Here is a 10,830-nt window from a genome sequence, read left to right on the forward strand (position 1 = left end):
TGTCTGCATTTTTTATCCTATTATTGGATTTCTTTTGTAGTATGTATGTGGTGTAACTTACTGTTATTTTCAGAACACTCTGTCTTTGTTAAACATGGCGTCACCCATGTCATAGATGCTAACGTGGTAGTTAATAAGCTGCAAAAAAGAAGGCACATGAATGGTTTGCAACTTGACAATCACATTTGTAGGATCTACAAACTGAACTAAAAGTTTAGCTAATTAGCTATTTAATATTAAAATAGTAGTTGTTACTGCTAAATTATAACTACCTTTGTTTTTTATTAAGATTATGAAGGAGCTACAGACATTGTCTTTGACTTAGTTTAGAAGGTTTTTTCCTGATAAATTATTTTGGAAAACATTCAAAATAGATAAATTTTTGTTTATTAGTTGCTTTCTTATTAAAAAGTGTGAGTGGTTTGGTTCAACCTGAAGAAACCTTACACAATAACAACAACAATAGCAATAATGACTATAATCAATATAATGTTCATTATTACATTAAAATAATTTTAATGGATTTGGTGTCGGAAAATATCAGTATTAGCTAATATCCAAATTTCAGATATCGGAATCGGATTGGATCCAAAAAAGTGGATCGGTGCATCTCTGATTATTATCATTATTATTAATAATAATAGTATGAGTAAAAATAGTAGTAAAATATTTATTGTATTAATATTAAATATATATTTTTTTATTTCAATAATTACACAGCTTCCTAAAAGGTAAAAAAAAAAAAAAAAGGTAATAATGGATTATCAGAATGTATAAAACCTCCTCAGTTCCTAAATTAGTTGATGTGCTTTCCATAGTTATGAAGAAGTCTGTTGAAGTGAAAGCACTGTTGGGTCATAGGTGCTGTTTGTTCAAATATGTCTCTTAATTACACCTTATAAAGTCCTCACACAGCATGCAGCAAACAGCGAGGAAATATGCCTCATAGTTTCACATCGGATCAGAAATTATTGTCAACAATCATTCAACAAGTTACAAACAAGCATAAGGGGGAAGAAGGGGCTGTTGGATGGAGCTCATGACATGACATCAAACCAACATACATTCCACATTACATAAATTTATGAAACTTTACTAAAGCATTTAAACATTTTCTCACTTATTGATTGGTTTAACACAAAACATAATTTTGATCTTGAGCTTAAAATACATTTTTTTCTACAATGCAACCGTCACTATTATGGCCATTTTACTGGTTGCCATGGCTACATGCAAACACAATAATTCTTCTACAAATTTGCATGTGTTCACAAAAACATTCATATTTATGTCTAAAATCCATTCTTTTTACATTGCAAACATTTTGCTGTTATCACCACTAGCTTACATAAACTTTCAAAGTAATTTTTTATTACTTTCAAATACAATTTAAAACTCTTTTGTTTCTTTCTCTTTTCATATATTTCATCTGGTGGGATAAACTATGTTATATGCTGAGATTTCTTGCTTATACCATTTTTCAGCCATGGCATCTATTTTATGTGACAGGATAAGAAAGTCGATCTAAAGTTGATTGCAATGTGTTTGATTAATGGGCACTGAAGGATGCACTCTAATCTGTGCAACGTTTCACTGTTCCATCTCAAGCCACTTGCAGATAATTATTTCCCCCTTTCTCCTGGAGTAAATGTTTTTGTTGCAGATTCCCTCCACTGGCAACAGCTGTCTTCAGGCATTCTCTGGTGATTGTAAGATAAGTAATATGCCAAAAGGGTGTTGTGTGTTTCTATTCAAAACTGTATTGATGATAATAAAATAAAAAATCTAGATAAATGCTAGCAGTCTGTACATGCTGCAGGTTGCTGAAGATGTCAAATCTGCAGTGAGTAAGAATAAAAATTCAAAGCAATGTCAAAGACATTATTATCAATATTCTACTCTAACCAATCCATCAAATACTACACACTGAAAACTGGAGACAGGCAGACATGCAGTAGGCATATTATGCCACTGCTGGATAGAGTTTGAGATTTGGGGAAAAATCTTACTTTAAATATTATTTGTTCTCTGTTAAAGTGCTTTGTTACTTCATATAACCAATTAAATACACACGAAAAATATATACATGTTGGGAATGGGCACTAAGACAGATTTTTGAGTTTAAATGGAATAATTGCATTGTGTCTTATTTGAAATACCAGTCCCTCCATTACAATTACTTCTTGATCCAAGTTGGGTTTTCCTTTGGCCTCGTTTGAATCTGCCCGAAACTGGCATCACGTTGTTATGCTAGATATTATTATTAAGCAAAATTTCATGGAATATGGTGGAAATATCATGTCACTTTGTGTGTGTGTGTGTGTGTGTGTGTGTGTGTGTGTGTGTGTGTGTGTGTGTGTGTGTGTGTGTGTGTGTCATTTTATAGGATATTATCTTGGGACTTTCATCTGGAGTAAACTTGTTTTAACAGTGTTTAAATACATAGAAAAGTTCAAAATTTAATATCTCTTTTATTAAGCGATAACAAAGTTTATGATCTTACTGGTTTCGTGTGTGGAGGAATTAACCAAAATGTGCTGTGTGTCCGTTCCCTAGAGCTCGCAGATATTACTGTGACTTATTTTGACACTTTGATGCATTATCTCATGGAGGCATGTAAAACATTCACAATAATATTAAGCAATATAAATTAATAAAATAATATAAACACAATGGGAAAATAAAGTCAGGTAAGATCTGATCTGAGAATTTGCCTGCAAGCAAATTCAGGTCACAGGTCACTAAATGGTATGAAGATAAACAAGCAAGTTTTTTTTTTTTGTTTTTTGTTTTCAAGAAAGATGGTGATAGAAAAATGTAGGATCATGAGGCTTTGGTTTGCTTACAAAGTGAAATCACTCTTTGCTACACATTTTTATTATAGCACTTTTTAACCTGACTTTCACTTGTAGTCCATATTCAAGCAATAAAACAAAAAAAGAAAATAAAAACACGGCCATGGTTGCATGATGTTTTTTAATTCATAATTAATATTCAGAATTAAATAATTCTGAATTATAGTATTCTCCATCGCGTTTACATGGATTTACAGATTTACATGGAAAACACACTTAATTATTTTTATTTAATTTCGCTTTAGATCTGGTTGGTAAGGGTTCTGATTGGAAAGGGGACATATTTGTGACATATTTACGTCTATCAGAAGTAAACAAACTCCAGTTCCTGCTTGTTTTTGTTTCGTCTACAACATAGAAGACCTAAGATAAGACATAAGAATAATTTTTGCTCTGATTTTGATTCTAGAGTTGAAACAGCAGCTCACAGCTGAGGAAGAGACAGGAGATAGAATACTGTACCATCATCACAACAGGACAAGGGAATGAGTATGTGTAGAACGACTGGAATTATTTTAAAGCAGAATAAACGTATACTTCATCGAAGAATTATTCAGTTCAGATTTTAAATCAAAACAAACCCGCCTCTTCGAATTTCAAAATGGAAAATTTCATTTGGAATTAGATGTTTATAAGGTCATTTTAAAGATTTTTTTTATTCTGAATGGAAGGAGAATTAAAACTCTCATGTAAACGTTGTTACGTTTAGGAAAAAAATTAAGGTTTGGAAAGCAAGATAATATAACTTTGACAACATGGAACTATAAATAAAATCTAATGTAGAATAAAACCATCAATAGAACATTGTTTTGGTAGTTAAAAAGCAATATTTATCAGATTTAGCTAATTATGATATCCACAGCCTTTGGAAGAAACCTCCTTTCTTGATTGTTTTCTCCACATCTCTCATATGGAGTTTTTCTTGCCAACCTCATCATAAAATAGAAAAAACACACACACCTACTGTCTAAATGCCTTTGATCTTTCTGTCTGACCAGAATTACACTTTCTTTTCTGTGTTTGTTGGGGACAGGAGCTAAAATAATGAAGACATAAAGACATATTCTGTAGATGTTATATACTGTAGATGAAGGATCATATTACTGGATTTACAGCCATGCCCTGTGTGCAAATGTGAATGTTGTGCTGTTTGGCTCCATTCTCCAACAGAGCGTTGTCTTTCCTTAGTTCGCTAATCCTGTCTGCATCCCTGCCCCTGATCTTTCCACCCCAGCTCACTGCAGCAAAGATCAGAGAGCTGCCCAGTCCTGATTGGTGGAGAATGCTTAGATGTGTGTTTACAAATCTTTTGGAAGGGCATTTATGTACATAGCTGCATGAAGAAACTGGAATCAGTCATCAACCTGAATCCTTTTTAATTCAATCCATAATTTTTTCCAAATTTGCTTTGCAAATATACTTTAACACAGTAATAACTGATCTTTTTTAAGGCATAGCAACTTAACTATCTGAAGTGGAGGCTAATGAGTTTGACCTGCCCTCAGGGGAAGGATCAGGCCAGATTTGCTTTGATTAAACTCGCAAAATATCTGTCAGAAAATTTCTTCTATTCTGCGTTTGCCTTGTTCTCACCACTAACCTTACTGGCTCTTTCCATCAAACCCCCGTCTGGCTTTACTGTGCAAAGCTGAAGTGGCCAAACCAGGCTTTAATAGAAAATGGGAGCATGAATGATTTATTAACCTCGATTGAGTAAGGTTTTTATTTTACCACAGATATTATGGGAGTTCGTTTACCATTTGGCCAAAATCATGTAGTGCTATCAACAGTGTTACAAGATATTTATGGCTTTCCACTAATTTAATTTCCTTGAGTTGTTACCCTCTAACTCCTGCTGCACAGTGTGGTGATAACACCCGCGCTGTACTTCATCACACCAGGACACAAAAACATCAAAACACATTTATAATAAGCTTACTCTTCCATACTAAAGCAATATGAGCCATTGTGATGCATGCCTAAAACGTGACAAGTGGATTCATTAGCTGCATGTCCTATATTTTATGCACATACAGCATCTCTCCCGTTTTTTTATTATGTCATGCATATGCTGAAAAATTGTAGAAAAACCACAAATAACCTCGTGGCATGAAGGATAGATGACTGCTATGGCATCGTAACGTCTCTGTGGAGGATTGCAGGATGTTTAGTGGGTAATTGTTTGCTGCTACCACTGTGAGCAAACAAAATACTTTAAAAACAGCAGCAGTAAATAAAGCAAAAGACGTGTTTCTTAATCTGTGATATTTTTCCATGTAGATGATGCACCATTTATCACAGTATGAATTCCATAGTTAGAATTAGATTACCTTAAAATCTTTCTCTCCAATTAAAGCTTGATTAATTTTGATGTCGCACTGTGGATAAGAGATGAGTCATGTGGAGATAACCACTATTTGGAAATAATTAGATCTTCTGTCAGACTGATTGCTGGTACATGAAAAAGGAACATTGCACTTAATGAAAAAGCAGAGGTGGGCCCTGATAGGTGGCAAGCTGTGATTTGATTCGCCACCTCTGGTGCCCCCTGCCAACCCCAATCCACCACCAATACAAGAAGGTGATTTGTTGTTGCTTGTTAGTATCAGCATATCTCTGAGTTTAAGTAAGTGAAGAGGAAGCATCAACAGGATACAAACTAGCAGCAGTGACTGAAAAAAAATCAAGTCATGTAAGAGGTTGCAACACTTGAGAGATGCAGAACAACTAAAAGTGATGCAAAATGACTTCAAAGTGCAGGGAATGTCCACAGGGAGATGCAACGCAACCAAGGAAACATCTACAGAGACACAAAACAACAACAAAGAGTCAAAGTTCAATATCAGAAGTGTCAGTAATAAAGTGGAAAACTAGCTGAATCAGAGGAGTTTTATGTTTTTGTCACTTCTTACTTAAGCTATGAAATAAAACTAAGCTGTCATTGTGTTCTGTGCTATTTCTGTAATCCTGCCAGTTGATGCAGTGTTGACAATCTGACTTTGATATAAGCCCATCAAGCAGAAATATTGTTTTTTCATGCTAACTGAACACATAAATTTGAGCAAGTGCTTTGATGGGGATTGTCCAGAAATATCAGGGAAGGTGCATATTTATTTATTTATTTTGTTGTTCTAGCAAAGCTGCAACTCTGGTTTGCAGCTTGTTACTGCAATGCCATCTGAAACATAAAATAATTGTGTTATCTTCTCCTAGTTTAACTAAAGATGCTTTACACCGTTCTCTTGGAGTGCAACTGCACCTCCCACACAAGACATCATTTCTTTCTTAGAGGAGATCGAGATTTTCTGCATTGTCATTTTTTTCTGTTAGCAATTTGTCATAATACTGTTGTTCTGGGTCAGTCTGATGGGTATTATACTTTTTGTTAATCCTGTGCACCCACACTGTATCTCAAACTGCTGACTGACTGCTACACCAAGCGCCAAAGTGACTGTCCTAAATATTGATATTAACTTCACATTATTTAAATGGAATGAATCCTTAAGTTGACAGAGCACCATAACTGGATTGTTATTTTTTTCTGCTTCCTTAATAATCTGACCGTTTTCATGTAAAACATTAGGATTCATGAGCCAACTGTATCTTTATATGTATTTGATATTGGTCAACATGTTGCCAGATCGCCCTATTAATAATGAACCAAGAACATATACAAGTCATTCTAAAGTATGCTTTACCAAAAATATTACAATAAGGCATCTGGAAATGGCTCAAAAGTCAAGGTGCCATTGTTCACCTTCTGTTACTGTAATATAATGAATTTATCTTTTTCTGTAACAATTAAATTGCCATTCAAAATCATTTTTATGCATAAAAAAATAAATAAATGTTTAGTTGTCCTCCAACATGACTGATAATCTTGCAGTTAGCTTTTCTGTAATTAGCAAGTCCAAAGTAGGAATTGGTGTCATTGGTATACATCAGTCTTTTAATCACTCATCTGTTTAACTGGTATCTCAAAAAAGCTGGCTCTTTAATAACTGATTACTGGTGACTGTCCTCAAAATGTCCCCACAGGGAGCTGGGCTTACATGTGTGTGTGTTTTTTTTTCTTTCTTTCTTTCTTTTTTCAAGGGCAGTGAGCAAGGTTAGGCCTTCACAGAGCAAAGCTGGAAAACAATGCCTGTCTGTCCCTGATAGACCCCCGACAGTCAACAAGGTAGCTATTGAAACAGCAGTTGGACACTCTCTCAAGCTGATTGAGTAAAGCTCATTATCTTCAGCCGTCACAATGAATCCATTTCATCAGTGCAACAGCTCCCTATATCAACTGTCGCAACTCATCTCATTCAATTGAATCTCACACAAGCCTTTTGTAAGACTGACAACCTTGATCCTGCCACAGTTTCTTTTAAGCAGATTAACGTAACACTCAGATGAAACCTACTATACCTACTCTGGTCATTGTTGATAAAATGGATGTACAGAGTGAGTAACACCAGGAAAATAGGGGATTTTTACCTTTGAGGGATCAATATCCAAAGACACTAAGCCATCCATGGCAGCTAATCACACAAGCAGCACTGACACTCTTCCACATTCCATTACTTTCCAATTATTTATTTTTTATGTTGCCTTGCAATTGTATAATAACCTTACAGTCATTAAATAAGAGTATCAATTCTGTTGTGATCATTTTGTGCAAATCAAGCTTCTCCCACACAGCTCATGATAAAACGTGGCTTCAAGGAAAAGATAGTTGCATTTTATTCACTATATTAATGCTTGTATCCTTAATGTTTCCTTGTGGTCAACATAACCCAATACTTATGACCATATGGAGAGTGGGAATTGTACAATTTGTCAGCACAAGGGCGGATTCCTTCTCACCACCATATGGTCCAAAAGTAAACTGGCAATGTGACTGTTCCCATCTGCTAGTGAACAAAACAGCAAGATACTTCAGCTCAACTCCCACGACTGGGGAAGCAATTCATTCTCAGCACAAGCTCTAGGTAGAAAGTGTAATCATGGCCCGATAAAGAATGCACATTTTGTTGACACATGAGGTTTTATGAGTTTTTTTTTTTTCAGTTTTTTTTTTTTCCTCAACAAATGGTGTTGAATAGTCTAGTGATAGTATTGTGGCTTACTTGCTATTATAAAGGTAAGCATAAGAACTCATAAGCAGCTCATATTTTTCTCTTGAACATCTGAAAGTGATGAATTTGCACATCAAAGTTCATCTTCACTCAGTACGGGATCACTAATTACAGCAGTTCCATTAGAAAAAAACTGATTTTTCTTTAGAATTAAAACAATTTCAGTGCAGACCAGGCTAAGTGGATCTTTACATAAAATGCAAACATCATGTCCAGCTCTTGCTTTACTTTTACAGCCCATTAAAGGATATTTTGACAGAGCAATAAGGGGGCAGTGCATTAAAACTTTTTTTTTCCATTTAGATAAAATGAACTAAACATTCAGGAGACAGCTTAGATATAATTAGATCAGTATGAGTAAATATAACTGCTAAAATTAATGGAGCGTGTCCTTGGTCGCAGGAATCACTAAGCTGAAATGCTGTTTTCAAAGCATCATAAGCAGATAAATATTGATTTGTGGAAAAGAGTGCCACAAAAACCAAATGTTGCCCTTGATCGATCCCCCACATATCAAAGCCTGCAAGGAGATGGTTGTCTTTGTCTATTACTTTGACTTTTCTCACACTGACATTGACCTTACAGGAATTTGCTGGGAATGTGTGGGTGCTGCTGCCAAGACATTTGTCAAACTGAATCTAAAATCCCTTTACACTTTGATGGAGACACACACCTGCAGTCCTCAGTATGATGCTGAGAGATGGCTAGGCTGACATTAAAGTGTTGTGTCATTGTTTTGAGAGGAAAAAATATAACAGTTAGAAAACCTTATATATCATACAATACTGAGCACAGTTGAATACCATTGAAGATATGATTAATTTAACAATTTTTGAATGATTAATGATTATCTGAGCAATTGGTTTTGTGATAGAATGAGAAACAGAATAGGTCACTTTATTTTTTTTTATACTCCATAATTAGAAATGCTTGCATTTTTACCTTTTGCAGCACCAAATCTATTTCTGTTGTTCAGAGACAAAACATTTTTTTAATTTACCAAACACTTAAAGCACATTGCTAGGGGCAGTGCCTTTTCTTTCTGCTATTCCCTATCTCTAGCAGTTAAATGCTGTTATCCAATCAAATAGAGACTTGAGGCATAAAGCAAGAATGCATAATGGAAAGCAGCCAAGAATTCCTTGATAGCTGGGGAACAAATGCCCCTGCTGGGCTTGCTAATGAGTTTAAGTTGAGTGCTCAGCCATTTTCTTCCTTTTTCCACATATTACTTTCATGCAAATGGGTATTTGCTAGAGAGGCTTCCGTGAAAGAGTCCAACATCCCTCCAACAATTCCAATTTGCTGTGTAATAAGCACATTTTATTTTTATTTTATTTTTTCAGGCTGTCTGATTTATCTGTGAAAGGTGTTAATAAGATTTTTAAATTCATCAACTTTGAACCTAAAGTTCTCAAACTGACCAAATCCAGCCCACCTCAAACCCACACAAACTATCGGGACCCTTCATAGGATTATTGTCAGCAGGTAATTTACACCACTTAAAAAGATAAACAGGCCTCATTCAATCTATCTATTTTTTTATCCAGTATAAATGTGTGTCTATCATTTTAGCCTGTGAGCCATAGAAAGGCCTTGGCTCTGGAGGGCTAGATCAATAACCTAGCAAAGCCAATGGATTTCTCTAAGCCTCATTGCTGTGCTGGGCATTTGATTGGTTTGTTTTATGGGTTGAGCTGGATGAGGGGTTGTAAACTAATAGCTCCAAGCTGCTAAATATTACAGGGAAAAGGCAGAGATAAAGACTTTAAGCTGCAGAGTGCAGATTCAGCTACCGATGGCAGGTGTCAGCTCAGCACACCAGGCTGTAGTGTAAACAGGGGTGGGTGAAAAAGATACCATTGGAAACAGCCTGCAAGAAATTTTATCAGTTAACATTTGTGCTATAACTTATTTACAAGAAATGTTTTACCTCTCTTTTTACACTGCTGTATATGCATAAGAACTTGGAACATCCCCATCCCTGCTGAGGCTATTGTTTTCAAGATACTCAGACCTGAGGCTAAAAGAAATCAGGTTACAGAACATGTGAAGACAAGAGTGAGGCTCATGGATGTAATGATAGTGTGTATTGATATGTTATGCTATTTACGTATGTGCTTATGTCAGTATGAGACTATATTTAAGTAAACTATTCATTTTATTCACGTTTTATTTAATGAACTTTGATGACTGTGAATATTAGAGCAGTTAATGGAGGGTTACATATCTTATAAACAAATATTCACCAATCACCATTTTCACATAAACAGTACACAAAATTAGACAATAATCTATATAGGCTAATGTCTCTATGGTAATATGGAATTTTGGACTAATGTTATCAGGATCTTTATATGAGTAGATGTTTGATTTATACATTGCTTTTTTTATATTTTATCACAGCTTGATTTACTGATACTGTCAACTTCGATCTCTGTTATGAAAATAAATGGCTGTAAGTAAAACTTACAGTTTGGTGAAAAAGGAAAGTAAACATTCTATCACTTTTAAAGTTTTAATATGAGGAGATAATATACAGTATAACTGTCTGTCCCCTTTCAGGCTTCAGTTGATTGAAGAATGAAGACATACTGTATGTTTGTCCACAGCTTTCTTAAGGTTCTTCCACAGAACTTGAATCTGGTTTAGGTCTGGACTGTAATTACATAATTACAGCACTTTTTTTTTTTTTTTTTTACTTTTTTAGTAGTTCTGTTGTAAGTTTGCTGCTGTGCTTGGGATCTTTGTCCTGTCACATGGCTCAATTTCAGCCAAGTGTTTTCAGCCAGATGGCCTCACATTTGACTTAAAATGTTTTAGTTTTCACAGGTGTTTATAGTCAAGTCAAT

The sequence above is a fragment of the Melanotaenia boesemani genome, chromosome 11, assembly GCF_017639745.1.
Source record: "Melanotaenia boesemani isolate fMelBoe1 chromosome 11, fMelBoe1.pri, whole genome shotgun sequence".
Classification (NCBI taxonomy): Eukaryota; Metazoa; Chordata; class Actinopteri; order Atheriniformes; family Melanotaeniidae; genus Melanotaenia; species Melanotaenia boesemani.